At 31.0% G+C, this 13,980-nt stretch overlaps 1 long non-coding RNA gene across 1 annotated transcript; it reads left to right on the forward strand.

Moving 5' to 3' along the window:
• Positions 1 to 1,301: 1,301 nt before the first annotated feature.
• On the forward strand, positions 1,302 to 4,178 carry LOC110270594 (uncharacterized). Its single transcript, XR_002360234.2, has 5 exons — positions 1,302 to 1,380; positions 1,806 to 2,499; positions 3,474 to 3,543; positions 3,706 to 3,791; positions 3,896 to 4,178. It is a non-coding gene; the product is annotated as an uncharacterized LOC110270594 (long non-coding RNA).
• The last annotated feature ends 9,802 nt before the right edge of the window (positions 4,179 to 13,980 follow it).

The following is a 13,980-nucleotide window of genomic DNA, read 5'->3' on the forward strand; positions in this document are numbered from 1 at the left end:
CATTCTGGTCTGAGATCTCAACCCGCATCCTCCTCGTTTTATGTTTTTAATTTTGAGTTTTCAGCTGCTTTTTCTTTGTTTAGAGTTTGAGTTTTTTATTTTAAAAAAGTTAACTTATACCAAGGCTAATCATTGTCAGTTTTATCCTAATTCAATTGAGTGGATTTTGTTTCTTATGGGAGTTTTTAATTTATTTAGTTTTATTTTGTGTTTGAATTCTGTACTTTGTTAATTTTCTATTTCTCTAATAAGTTGATGTTGTACTTTATAAACTGATAGGGTGCTTTATCAATGGGAGTCACCATTGATTCTTGGATTGATAGGGTGAGACAATTTTTTTTTATTATTTGTTTTTTAGAATAGGGAAGAAAAACCTGTTTTCCTTGAAATACTATTAATCATTAAAAAATTTTAATTTTGAGATACTTAGATGTGTTTGAGGATGGAAATATAAAAAAGAGAACAGAGATTATTTAGTTAGACCTAGAAACTCTATTGTTTATTGGATAAAATGCTTATTTGTTGCTTTACTTAACTTTCCGATGTGTCTTTTGCACATTGCTGAAGGGTATCTTACGTCCTTGCTAGTAGTTGAGCTTCTGTAGATGCTGCAAATCCCATTGAACTTCACTGTGAACCTTTGAAGTGTCTCTATTCTATTGGTTATCTTATAATTTTGAGTAATCAGATCAACAAGGTATAATTGCAAGCAATGAATACAACTAAAGAACAACTAAACTAGCTTATTAGTGGAGTGAGGTAAAAGATTGTTGTTCTGCTTTTCTCTTTTTTTTTCTCCATTTGTTTCCTATTGGAATTCCAACTCTTCTTTTTTTAACCGTTATTATTTTTTAAATTGTGATAAGCCAGTGTATAGTGTTTGCTTATGTTAGTCTAACTATTTATTTTCTTTTAATTAATAATTAGCTATATTTTTTTTTACCTGAGATTCAGAAATTAAAATCATGTTTTATGTTTAGGACATTATTATGATGAAATTGAAGCTAAATGGTGTCTCTTAACATAACAATCCTCATATGAGTTGTTAATGTTTTGTTTAACTTCTTATTTCTTAAAATCTACATTTTTGTTGTTTGTCTGTTGTTGCATCGAGTAAACTTATATGTACTTTCAATTAAAAAGGATTTAGTCACTTGAATTAGTTACTTGAATTGGATAATAATTTTTTATTAAAATGACAAGTTTTCTAATTGGACAATTTGTTAGGAAAGAAAATATTATATTTAATGGATGTAAATCATATTTAAATGTGGGATAATTTCTTTTTGTTCTTTGTTCTCAGTTTTCATGTATTATTTGGAGTTAGAAATGCGGAATAATTTATCTGGTTGAGAGACAAAGTTCTCACAGGAAGTTAAGGTGAATCATTTTTTATTTTGCTTATTGTTGTATAAATTATGTTTAATTTGTTCTCTTTTCTATGGTTTTATAGTGTTTAATATTGTCCTCTATTAAAAATTTAATGGGAAAAAATTTTGATATGTTTACTTACAATTCTTTCTTTTGTTCTTTCTATACTTTTTTGGTTTTTATTTTCTTGGATATCTATTTTGTAAAGACATATCTTTTCTTTTCCTTTTTTATGAAATTTCTGGTGTAATTGAGTTTGGAGATTTCTAACAGTTGGATGTATTTTACCTAGAAGCATCCATAGAAGATAAGATAAAATATAAGATAGAATTCTTACATAAAAATAATTCATATTCAAATTTCATATCTTTTTTTCCCTTATTTCATAATTCATTGGATAAATCTTGCTCTCTTATATAATTTTCTTTGTTCAGCTGGAGTTGTGAATTTGTGTGGACGAGACTTTGTGTCCTATATGCACAATGAATGTACTGGCAGTATTCTAAAAGATATGGCCCTTTTTACCTATTCTCTGTGAATTCTACATTATAGCTTGTCACTTCTTATTTATTGTTCCGCAATTCCCTTGCACATATCTCAGATTTTTCAATTATGTTAAATAATGACTCTTTATTTATGGTCAAAATTCTGAAATTTTGTTGGATTTCTTTTGTTTTCATAATAAAAGGAAGGAAAAATACATGAGATTTTGAGTTGAGGTTCTTCTTTTGTACCATAACTTTATCTTTATCACTGATGTAGTGATGTATAATTTTGTATTGTAACCAATATTTTGGAAAACATATCTCTTTTTTGTGATAAATAATCTAATTCAGGGATCACTGCTATGCAAAAAAAAAGTGTATAAATACATCTATTATAGCATTAACTGTTGAAAAATTGTTTCTACTTTGTTGGATTGTCTTATATTTTAAAGTTCAAGTCATGTATCTTTATTTATTTACCTACCTTTTTGTGTCTAGAAATTGGATATAGATATGTATTCTTCAATCTTATTAAAGAGCTTCGGACAACTGCATTAAAAATCTGCTGGAAAATGGAGGATGTGCTGCATACTGATGCTCCTTTAGATCATGCTTCAATTCGGATTTTCTTCAACCAAAATAGGTTAGTATTAGAATAATAATGTGATTAAGAGTATTGATTATTTGCTTTAGTCTTTTATATTGTTAGTATTAAAATAGTAATAATAATAATATTACAGTGAAAAATAATAATTATAATATTAAAATGCTAGAAACATAAAATTAGTATTGATATGGTTTTTTATGAGAAACTAGAAAATTAGTGTTTTCATGAACAATTTTAAATTCAGTTTCAAATAATGTAATATATCGCCATGTAATCTAAAAATAAAGTATATCCTATTTAATATGGATAATATGTGACATTGTTATTATTGTGATATTTATTGTTATTAATTTTGCACTCATAACTAATAATTGTAATGGAGATATTTATAATTAACATTCAATATAGGATAAAAAGGGATAATTTCTTTTACTTATTGTTATTATTATTTGAAAAGGGTTTAAACTTTTAATAGCTGACAATTAATTTTAGTATGCCTCTTCAGATACTTAACAGAATTTATTGTATACAATTTTATATTTATTATTTAAAAATAACTTCTTTTCTTTCTCTTATAAATTTTAATATATACACTTCTCTTGATGACATATGTATTTTTGTATAATAAAAGGTTAAATATACCTCATGATAATTATCTGCAAACATTTAAATCGTAGCTTAAAGAATTTGATGGGTCAAGTTCAAGGCGAAATCCAAAAGTCACCATTAAATGATTTCTACTCCTTATATTAGACCCGATTCTCTCCCTCAAGAATCACTCGGACTGAATGTTTCACAATTACAATCTGTAGCTTATGATCTCCAACGTTTCGCAATTCGTGCCATCTTCCCCGATTTTCTTTTTTCACACTTCTAGTGATTTCATTATATTTTTTCTTTGTGGATCTGATTGTTTGTTCCTGGTTTTGTTAACATTTGCTGCTGCTATTTATTTAATCATTGTAAAACATTTTTTTTATAATGGATAAAATATTAAATTTTTTCTACAGTGTTGATAAGGATATTTGAAGGATCAAACAGCTGAATGGCGATGTATGCAGGTACAAGTGGTTCCAACAGGTAAATTACTTAGTATAAAGTTCCTTAGATTTGAAAACATTATTTAGATTTCATGACAATCGGTAATGGTACGTACCTTTTTTTTTCTAACTTGTGTTTTAGCATCGTGGTAAATAGACATATATTTCACTATGGTGACTGAAATGTCTATGTGTCCTACAGTAGATATCCTTGATCTCCTTACTATGAGAAGACCATGACACATTCAGACCTGAGCGCAAGTCGATTGGTAGAATATCCTTAATGAAGTAAGTTCTTTCTTTAACAAACTTACGAAATATTGACTTTATATTTATTGTTGGTTATGTAGAAAACCCCTCCTGAACCCTTAAATATGATATATTCATTGCAGTACTTGTCCACTAAGTTTGCTGCATATCTGAAACCATCTGGGCATGGTTTCGTATGGAAGATAACTGGTCCACTTTCCAGTGTAGGAAAAATATCTTTTTTTTTTCTATCTCCTGAGAAGTGGAGGAAGAAATTTGGAGTGAAAATTTGGAGTTGAGTGAAAAGAGTGCTGTAGATTGTACAAGTTAAAGAGGAGGGACAAGCTTATCCTGAGATTAGCCTCCATACTGGACCAGCACATATAGTTGGAGATCAAGAAATTTTAATTTCTACTTAAAAATGGCTATTTATCTATTATCATGCAGAAACAAATATTTTTGCTTATGTATTCGATTGTACTGGACATGTTTTTGTTTTCTTTTTTCTTTCTCTGGATATTTGACAATCTACGTTTTAAATTTTTCAAATAATAGGTTTTCTTTTCATTCTGAATCCTTTTAATACTGTTTTACCTTGCATACGATTTTGATTTGGCGAAATCATTATTATCCCTTGTATTGAATGTCACGGATTAACAGAATTGGAATATGTAGTGGCCCTGACTTGGAGGATGCAACTTCTGTATATCATGACCATACTAACCAAAACCCTCTTCCACTTCCACAACCTTCAAAGCCTATTCTTGCTCCTGCTCCAAAGTACTTTCTTGCCCTCTTCTCTAACGTGTCATGTCCATATCTGAAGATATATGGTGAATGCAGCTCTACTGCAGGTTACTTCGTGAAGGATGTTCTCTTATATGGTCAAGTGTATGGAGATCTTGAAATGGCTTCAGCTAATGGAAGTGTTATATTTGGGTGAATTTTCTCATGGAAGTAATGTATGTTATTATGCATTTGTGGAAGTCATATGGTTGTTTTTAAATTTATAAACAGTCGCTTTGTCTTATTCAAATCATCAGATGACAATGATTTATGTTCTTCTTTTTCTTATCATTATTTATTATATTAAGTGTTACAGTTTCCATTAATACCATTTCATTGCATAAATTTAAACTCTTCCATCAGTGAAATTTATCAGTTTTACGAAAGATAGTGGTTTTTTGGTTTAGTTGTTTGGGCTTTGGAGACTCTGGTCAGACTCCAAGATAAACCTTTCATTGGTATTGAATAAGTTTACAGTTTTTTAGAGGCAATTGTGTTGTGATGTTTTGCTAATTATTTTTTCGTGTATGATAAATTAACTTGATCTGCTTAAATATGTATTCTATTTTTTATTTTTCCTTCCTTCCAATTTAACATGAGAGTTTGGTTTTTTCAGTCGTGGTGCTAGCCAGTCTGGAGATCTAAAGTCATCAAATGAAAAAGGATTTGATGGAATACCTGGATTTGAAAAAGCTAATTTTTCATTCATTTCACGACTTGCTTCTTCTAGCAAAGTGAAAAAGATGTTTGCTCATTATTTAAATGGAGTAAATGGAGATTGTTTTTTTTGCTATTGGACATGTTGTGCAGCCTAAACTGAATGTGACTCAATTATTACCAGACTAGTATGTCATTTCTCAAATATACTTTATTCGTTGTTATAAATTGCTCATTCGGGATAATTTTATTTTTTTAACCATTTGAAATGTTTTGCATGCTTGGATACTAAGTCTTTATTCTTCTGTTTATGATGTTTTCTTTTCAAAAATTCATACTTTGACATATCTGACATGGGGAAAAAAGATAAGACCTCATTATAGTGTCAATATGACGGGGACCTGACTGGATTGCAATATGGATCTCAACAATTATGCTTACTATAGGGACCTGACTTTAGCGCTTGAAAAGATATTTAGCTGTTTAACTCTCAGTGAGTTCTTCTTTACAAACTACCACTACTTTTCTTATAGTTATCATTATAGAATTAAGATAACACATATTTTGATAAAACACAGCTATGAAAATTATGTCAGAAAAGAATCCTTTATTCATATTTTACATTAGCATTATAATCTAAATTATAATTTTTGTCTAAAACACAACTATCATAACATTTAATTCAATAACTTGCTCCTTCTTTCTATTCAAATGTTAATAAAAACTCATTTTTTAGCTACTGATTTTATATCTTGCTCTTTCTTTCTACTCAAATATTAATAAAAATTCATATTCTAAGTGACATGATAATCACTGATTTTATATCGTCTCTTTCTTTCTATTCAAATGTTAATAAAAATTCATATTTCAAGTGATATAATTTCACAACTTCTTCCCAACCATTTTGCAACCAAACTTAATCTTTTTTTCATTCACTACTAATATACTTCTTGTTCCTTATTGTTTGGTAGCTTTATCATTGTAAGGGCTGGATTATTTTCTTATTCTTTTTCGACACAATTCTTTTAAATTATCTGAAAAAAATATAACATACATGTTAGATAATAGAATTATTTATATATAACATGCTATAAAGTATTATGCATGTAAAAGAAATAAACATAAATTTAAAAGTATATTTTATTATGAAATTCAAGATACAAGTATCTGAGATAAAAAAACATATAAATTGAAATATTATGCATTATCTAGATTTTCCAAATGTTTTGTATAAATAAAGTTTAGTTTGAGATCTTACTGCTTATTTTAATCAAAGGAAACACAGTTGCATGCTTGGCCATATCTACTTTGCTCTCTGTGATGTGGATTTTTCTCATGCTATCAATAGATTTAAAAAGTCATTGTGGTTGCTGGATTTAACATGAAAGAATATAAATTATATGAATGAAAAAAAATTAAAAAATATATATCAACTAGAGTACTTACGTTGTTTCTCATTTGATTTTTTGTATGCTAACTTCATGCAGGCAACTGCAAAGGATTGAAAACTCAGCTACTTTTTATCAGGTTTTGAGTGAATGGAATGGTTGGAATGATAATTCGTATAAATAGAATTACGGATTGTGTTGGTTTTTTTGTAAAACTGTGTGCTAGGGTCAAAACCACTCATTATAGTGGTTTCTATATCTGATAGTATTATGGTACCTATATATTATATTGTTTGAAAAGTGATTCATTTCATTGTCTTTATTTTTTTTATGCTATTCAATGGGTGTAACTTTATACAATAAAAAAACCAAACTTAATTGATGCTATCAATTACCAGCAATTTTTTTGTTGATTCCAAGCATTTGTAACTGAGTATTACATATAATTTTAATAATTGCGCAAAAACATGAACAATATATGACTCAAATGATACAGTAACAAAATTCAATCCTCCGGTGGTTTAATATTTTTGGTATGATTCATAGTAAATTATAATTTTGATTCTTATAAACTTTAATTTTGTAAAAAAAACCTTTGAAAAAAAGTTATATTTTAACTTTTCAAATGTAGTCTTAAGTTGTGAGTGGTGCATCAAATTAATTGAGATCTTTTTTTATCTTCATAAAAAAATTACGTTTGTTATTTTTTATTATTAATATAGTGTATGTATTCTTATACAATGAAAAACATTATATATATCATTATAATTATCTGTAAACAAAAATTTTTTTATACTGGTATGTAGTACAACAACAACAACAACAACAACAATAATAATAATAATAATAAGAATAGTTGTAACACCCTAACTATCAAAAAGTCACGCTTCCGGCTGCGCCACTCTGATAGCTCGGGTATTACGACGACTCTTATACTATTTAATACTAAAATATGAACCTGTTTAAAACTTTAAACCGTAATACTGCTCCAAAATACTTTTGTTAGGTAACGTACATCCTTACATACCATAAAACTTACAAAACTCACAAAGAGTACATACTTATGTATATATATTAAATAATTTTACAAGCATTAACTAATACAATTCCTATCCCTCTCACAGAATGTATAAAGATAAAGGCGATGGAACAATAAATAATAACTAAAGCAATACAAAATATTATGACAACAACTAGATAAACTCTTCGTGACTTCTGCGTCCATATCCTGAAAAGAGAAATTTGTAGGGGGTGAGAACATCATCCTCGAAAGGGTTCTCAGTAGAGGGCTTTAGAGAATTACTATAATGGGATACGTGAAGGTAAAGCCGTTACAGTGATTAAAAACCGCCTTATGTATCTTTTCAAAAACAAAGGTTTACTATAAAAAAAGTATCTGAAATCTTTTTTGAAAGAGGAAACTACTCATTTCTTAGAAATTCAAAAGCCTTTCAAAAAGTTCATCTATGCTGAACCAGATTAGTTTTTCATACTTTTCTAAACCAGAAACATCAACCAAACGTGGCCTTCAGCCCACCTCATGATCAACCACGGCCCTAGGCTCAAATAGTCCAAATAGCCAATCCACCACAATCCAACAGAATTTCAGTCGCAAGCACAAATAGGAAAACTCAAGCACAGACAAGCAGTTACATCAAGTAGAATAATTAACAGTTACACACAATTAATCACAGAGGCAAACCAAGTACAATATGCACACCCAAATAATGTCACATAGATGCATATGATGAATGCCTGTCCTAGTGGCTGATAAGTCTCATCTGTCGGTTATAAAGCCAACTGGACAAGTCCTGGTAGCTAACCTTGGACTGTCCCTCTGTCGTGCATCCCCAACTCGAGTTATTCACAGTCATAATCATAATTCACCTCCAACACCCTCACTGGTGTATATTCACGAGGGCTGATGAATGGGTTTTTGATGGTATAGAATTTCACAAATGAATTCTCGTTACAAGTATAGTTTCTAAACCAACAATAATCCTTTCATACAAAAATTTGTTTGTCACAAGTAACAAACCCCTAAAATTAATAACTGAAGTATTCAAACCTCGGGTCGTTCTCCCTAGGAATTGCAATAAACTATTCTTATTATTGGTTATGAATTATGTTTTGGGATTTTTGAGTTAAGAGACAGGAAATATAAATTGCAAAGAAATAAACTAACACTAACAAAAGCTCTTGGCAAGGTATGAGAACTAGAAGTCCTATCCTAGCTATCCTTATCAATTGTGATGAGAATTGTCCATTGTTCCTACTTAGTTAACCTCTAACTTTGAAGGAAAGCCAAGTGGATGAATTAACTTGATTCCACAAGTCCTAGCCTAATCATGATGAAAGACTAGCTTTAGTGGCATTCAAGTCAATTAGCAACTTCTAATCACCAATCAACAAAGGAATTAGATAACTCAAGAGTCACTAATTACTTTACCTAGGCCAAGAGGGGAAAAATCTATTCTAAAATCCAACCAAGCATTTTATCAAGCACTTGGAAGGCATAAAAGGAAAGCATAGTAAAATTATAATGAAAGTAAATCTATATTACTCAATTGCAAGGAATTAACAACAATAAAGCAAATCAACAATGAAGGAAATCAAAACATGAATTGCATTAAAGAGGAAATAGGAGAACAAAAGTGCATCAACATAAAAGTAGAGAATTACAAGAATTAAATGCTAAACTAGAGAGAGGATAAGTAGAAGAACAAGAATTGATAAAGGAAAAGTAAATCAAAGCATGAAATTAACCTAGATCTAAGAAATTTTAATATAGATCTAACCTAATCCTAATTCTAGAGAGAAGTGAGAGCTTCTCTCTCTAGAAACTAACTTTTCTTCCAAAACTCAACTAAACTAAAGTAATTGGTCACTAATTGGTTCATCCCTCTTCAATCCTTGGGTTAAATAGCTTAATAAGTGAGTTGGATTGGGTCCAAAATGCTTTAGAAATTGGTGGCCACGAGTTGCCTTTAGTGAGTCACGTGCAGCATTCCATGCGTACGCGTACATCACGCGTACACATCCCTAAACGCTAGGAAACTATGACAAATTTTATATCATTTTGAAGCCCCGGATGTTAGCTTTCCAATGCAACTAAAACTGCCTCATTTAGACCTCTGTATCTCAAGTTATGATCGATTAAGTACGAAGAGGTCAGGATTGACACCTTGCAATTCCTTCATTTCTTCATGAGTTCTCCATTTCTACATGCTTTTTTTCCATTCCCTCAATCCAATCTTTGTCTCCTAAACTTGAAATCACTTAACAAACATATCAAGATATCTAATGGAATCAAGGTGAATTAAATTTAGCTATTTTAAGACCTAAAAAGCATATTTTCACTCTTAAGCACAATTAAAGGAGAATTTACAAAACCATGCTATTTTAGTGAATAAATGGGAGAAAAGTTGACAAAACCCTCTAAATTCAACATAAGATAAACCCTAAAAATGGGATTTATCAGGGGCGAGCTCATCCGAAACTTTCACAGTGTCCGGCCATACTTACGACATAGGGTCAGCATTGTATCGAGTCTCAACCTGGAGCACGTGGTGGCTAGCCACTGCTTCTACCCAGGGAAACTCGTATCTTAGATAATTGGAAGTGCAATAATCACTTTATCAATTCAATAACCATTCATATTCATACTCAGCCCTCCGGCTCATAACATATTCCACAACCAGCCATGATTCATTATCATATACAGCCATTCCGGCTCATAACATATTCCACAAACAGTCATAATTCATTATCATATATAGCCATTCCGGCTCATAACATAATAGCACTTCCACCATCCAACATCATAAAACTCATAAAATCATCATTCAAGCCATAAATCACTTTTCTCAAAGCACTTTTTTTTGAAATCAAATTCAATTAATCTCAGTCTTAACTTCAAAATCCGCATTCTCAAATCACTTCTAGCTTATAAGCCAGCTTTCACAAAAGAAATTTCCTTTTTCAAAACAAGCCACATTTCCACAACATCCTTCTAAAACTCTCAAGCAATTCGGCAACTAGGCCAAATTAAAAATCTCTTATGAAAGCTCCAAAAATCAATAATCCCAAAAATGAATTTGGTAATAGAAATTTCTCAGTAGAGTCTCAAGACTTTAGGGAAGGACAACCTATCTCAATTTCTTAAAAATTCATTGAAACTCTTAAAATCATAGATTCTTGGTTTAAGTAAATATAAAGTCACAAGTCCCAACCCAATCCAAAGCCAATTCACTTGAAACGGAACTGATTCATTTAAATAAAAACCACTTTCAGGTTCCTCCTTAAAACCAATTCTCTAACTTCTTCCAAAATGTCACAGACACAATTATTCACTCAAGAATCTAATTTTCTTCAAAATAACTAAAAGGTCCTCTGAATGAAATCCTTAAGTCTAACTAAAAGCATAAGCCCTTTTTATATTAAAAATCAATATTAGAACATAGAACTTTTCTTCAATGATTTAAAATGGTAAAGTAATTCCTTTCTAAGTAAATCGAACTCAAGATATATAGTTTTCTCAAATAAATGAAACTCGAAAACATAACTATTTTCTTAATAAATCAAATAATACAATTTCTCAAATCCCAAGCCTTTCTAAATAACTTTTCAAACAAAGTCTAAGGTTTTTATAGAAATTTCGACAGCACCTCCCCTAAAACTTGGACTTTGCCACCCTTTTTGGGTCCCAACCAAACCATTCCACAACCCCTTCCACGGGTTCAAAACCAAATCAATTTCAAATCAGATCGATTCCAAAAATTCATATCATTCTCATCTTTCAAGAAATAAATTTGGACTCAATTCCTTTACAACAGATTAAACTTGATTTCAACAAATTTTTAAGAAACAATTTTAAAGAAGCACTTCAATAACAGTCTGCTTTACAAAACCAAATAATAATCCAGTCACACAAGCATTCGTATTCATCCAAGCCAACCAACATCACATAAGACTTATACAATCACTCAAGGCTACAATTTTACCACATAATATCCATATATAATAATTCCAGTATATAAAATATGCTTTTTCTGGAAAGGCCCCTACCTCGATTGTCGAAATTATAATCCAAACGCCTCTCAGAAATCCTTTCGTCTCAACCCAAAATCAACGGCAGCTCCAAAGCAAGCCCCACACATTTTTGCAGTAGCATAAATAGCTCTAAGTCACAACAAGTAACCTCGGTTACTAAATCCTAAGAACATTAACATCGTAAAGGCTCTAATACACGTGTAGAACACTAACGCGGGGCTTTCGAAACAGAAGTACTTACTGAACTAGCGAAATGAAACAGTGGCGGGCTCTGAACCAGTTTGACAGCGCCCCCGGTAGCCACCTCAAGCGGCAGCGGCAACCGGACTCCGGCGATGGGGACATAAACCCACAAACAAAGAAGATAAAGTTTCCAAAATCTTAAACGAATGAAAACCAACTCAAAAACTCTTACCGGTAGGGTTTTCCGACGACGGCAGTGGGGCTCTGGGTGGCAGAAGCAGCCAGAAGCTTTGTCGGTGGTCCCGGATGTCGCAGAACTGTTCCCAGCGGCCAGAGGTGCAGCGGCCATGGCATCAATGACAGCGAGACTCCAATGGTGGCAGAAACAACCCTATTCACAGCACCGCTTCACGTGCTCCTCTCTCACAAGCAGCAGCAACAACCGTCGTCTTCGGTGACGATGGAGGCACGGCGGCGGCGCTCCCCCTCTAACGCGGCTTAATGGCGACACTGAGGCTCCCTTCAAAGCGGCGACGGCGGCAACCTCGTGGCAGCAGAGTGTGACGAATCTGGCAGCACAGGCGGCGAGTGGGCGGCGCGATTCCCTCCTTTATAGCCCTCTCTCGCCTCATCTCTGATTTGCAGTGGAGGTGGCTTCATGGACAGCAACGGTGGTCTCCCCTCATCCTCGCGACGGCAGTGCGATAGTCCCGAGCAGCGCAACGGCAGCAAGCTAGGCAGTTCCTTCCTCCCCTGCACGTGCGCTCTCTCCTCCGTCCTGTGGCTATGGTTCGTGGCTTCTTTTCCTTCAATGTCAACACGACGGCACAGCGGCAGTGATGCCCGCTAGCGTTGTCCTTCCTCTTCCCCTCTCCTCTTCTCTGATCTCTTTCTCTCTGGTTCTCGTTTCTTCAGGGTTTGTGTGTTTGTGCTGTTTTGGGGGAAGGTGGGTTTCAGCTGAGGCAAAGGAGGTTAGGGTTAGGAATTGGAGAAATTAGGGTTTAGGTAAAATTAAGTTTAAGGGTAGCTTTGTAATTTTAAATAAAAATAGGGATAATATAGTAATTAGAAATAAATTTTAATCCAACAATAATAATGTATAAAAATACTATTTGCTCATCAATTTTACAAATTATTTTCAATAAAATGTTCAAATCCAAAAATTAGAAATAATATACTTAATTTCTTTATTTTTCAAAACAGCAGTATTAATATTTTAAAATATTTATTATTTAGTCCAAATTATATAAAATTCTTATTATTTCATAACTACCAACTTTATAATTTAAATATAGAAAATAATTCAATAATTGTAAAATTGGATAATAATCTTAATTTATTTCAAATTCAATTAATTAAAACTTGCGTTAATTATCTTTAATAAAAAATTTTCTGAAATTAAAGCTATAAAAATATTGAATTTGAAATTAGCTCATGATAGCCCTTTTTCAAAAGTTCTGGGTCTTATAATAATAATAATAATAGTAATAATAGTATTACAATGGAAAATAATAATTATACTATTAAAATGCTAGAAATATTAAAATATTGTCGATATAGTATCTTTATGAGAAAATAGAAAATTAATTTTTTGATGAAGTATTTTAAATTCAATTTCAAATAATATAATATACTATCATATAATCTAAAAATAAAATAAATCCAATTTAATATGGGTAATATGTGACATTGTTATTATTATGATATTTATTATTATTCATTTCGCATCATGGTTAATATTTGCACAGTTTTGGAAGATATAAAGAAAATAGTGATATCTATAACTAACATTCAATACAAGATAAAAAAAAGTGGTAAAATTTTTAGTTATTATTATTATTATTATTATTATTGGAAAAAAGGTTTAAACCTTTTTAGCTAATCATTAATTTCAGTTTGTTTCTTTAAATATTTAACGAATTTTAATATATACACTTCTGTATATAAAATGTAAAATGTAAAATTTTATTTGGTAAGTGAAAAATGTAAAATTTTATTCGGTAAGTGAAAAATAATTCATATATTTAAAGCACTTTTTTATCTGTTATAATTATTAGAAGATCTATTAAAAATTAAATATAAAAGATTGATCCCTATATTAAATCTTTTCTTAATTATATAAAAATTAAAAAAATTACTTTGTAAGTGAAAAATAATTCATA

This window comes from Arachis ipaensis, chromosome B4 (assembly GCF_059453495.1).
Source record: "Arachis ipaensis isolate K30076 ecotype BB chromosome B4, ASM5945349v1, whole genome shotgun sequence".
NCBI lineage: Eukaryota > Viridiplantae > Streptophyta > Magnoliopsida > Fabales > Fabaceae > Arachis > Arachis ipaensis.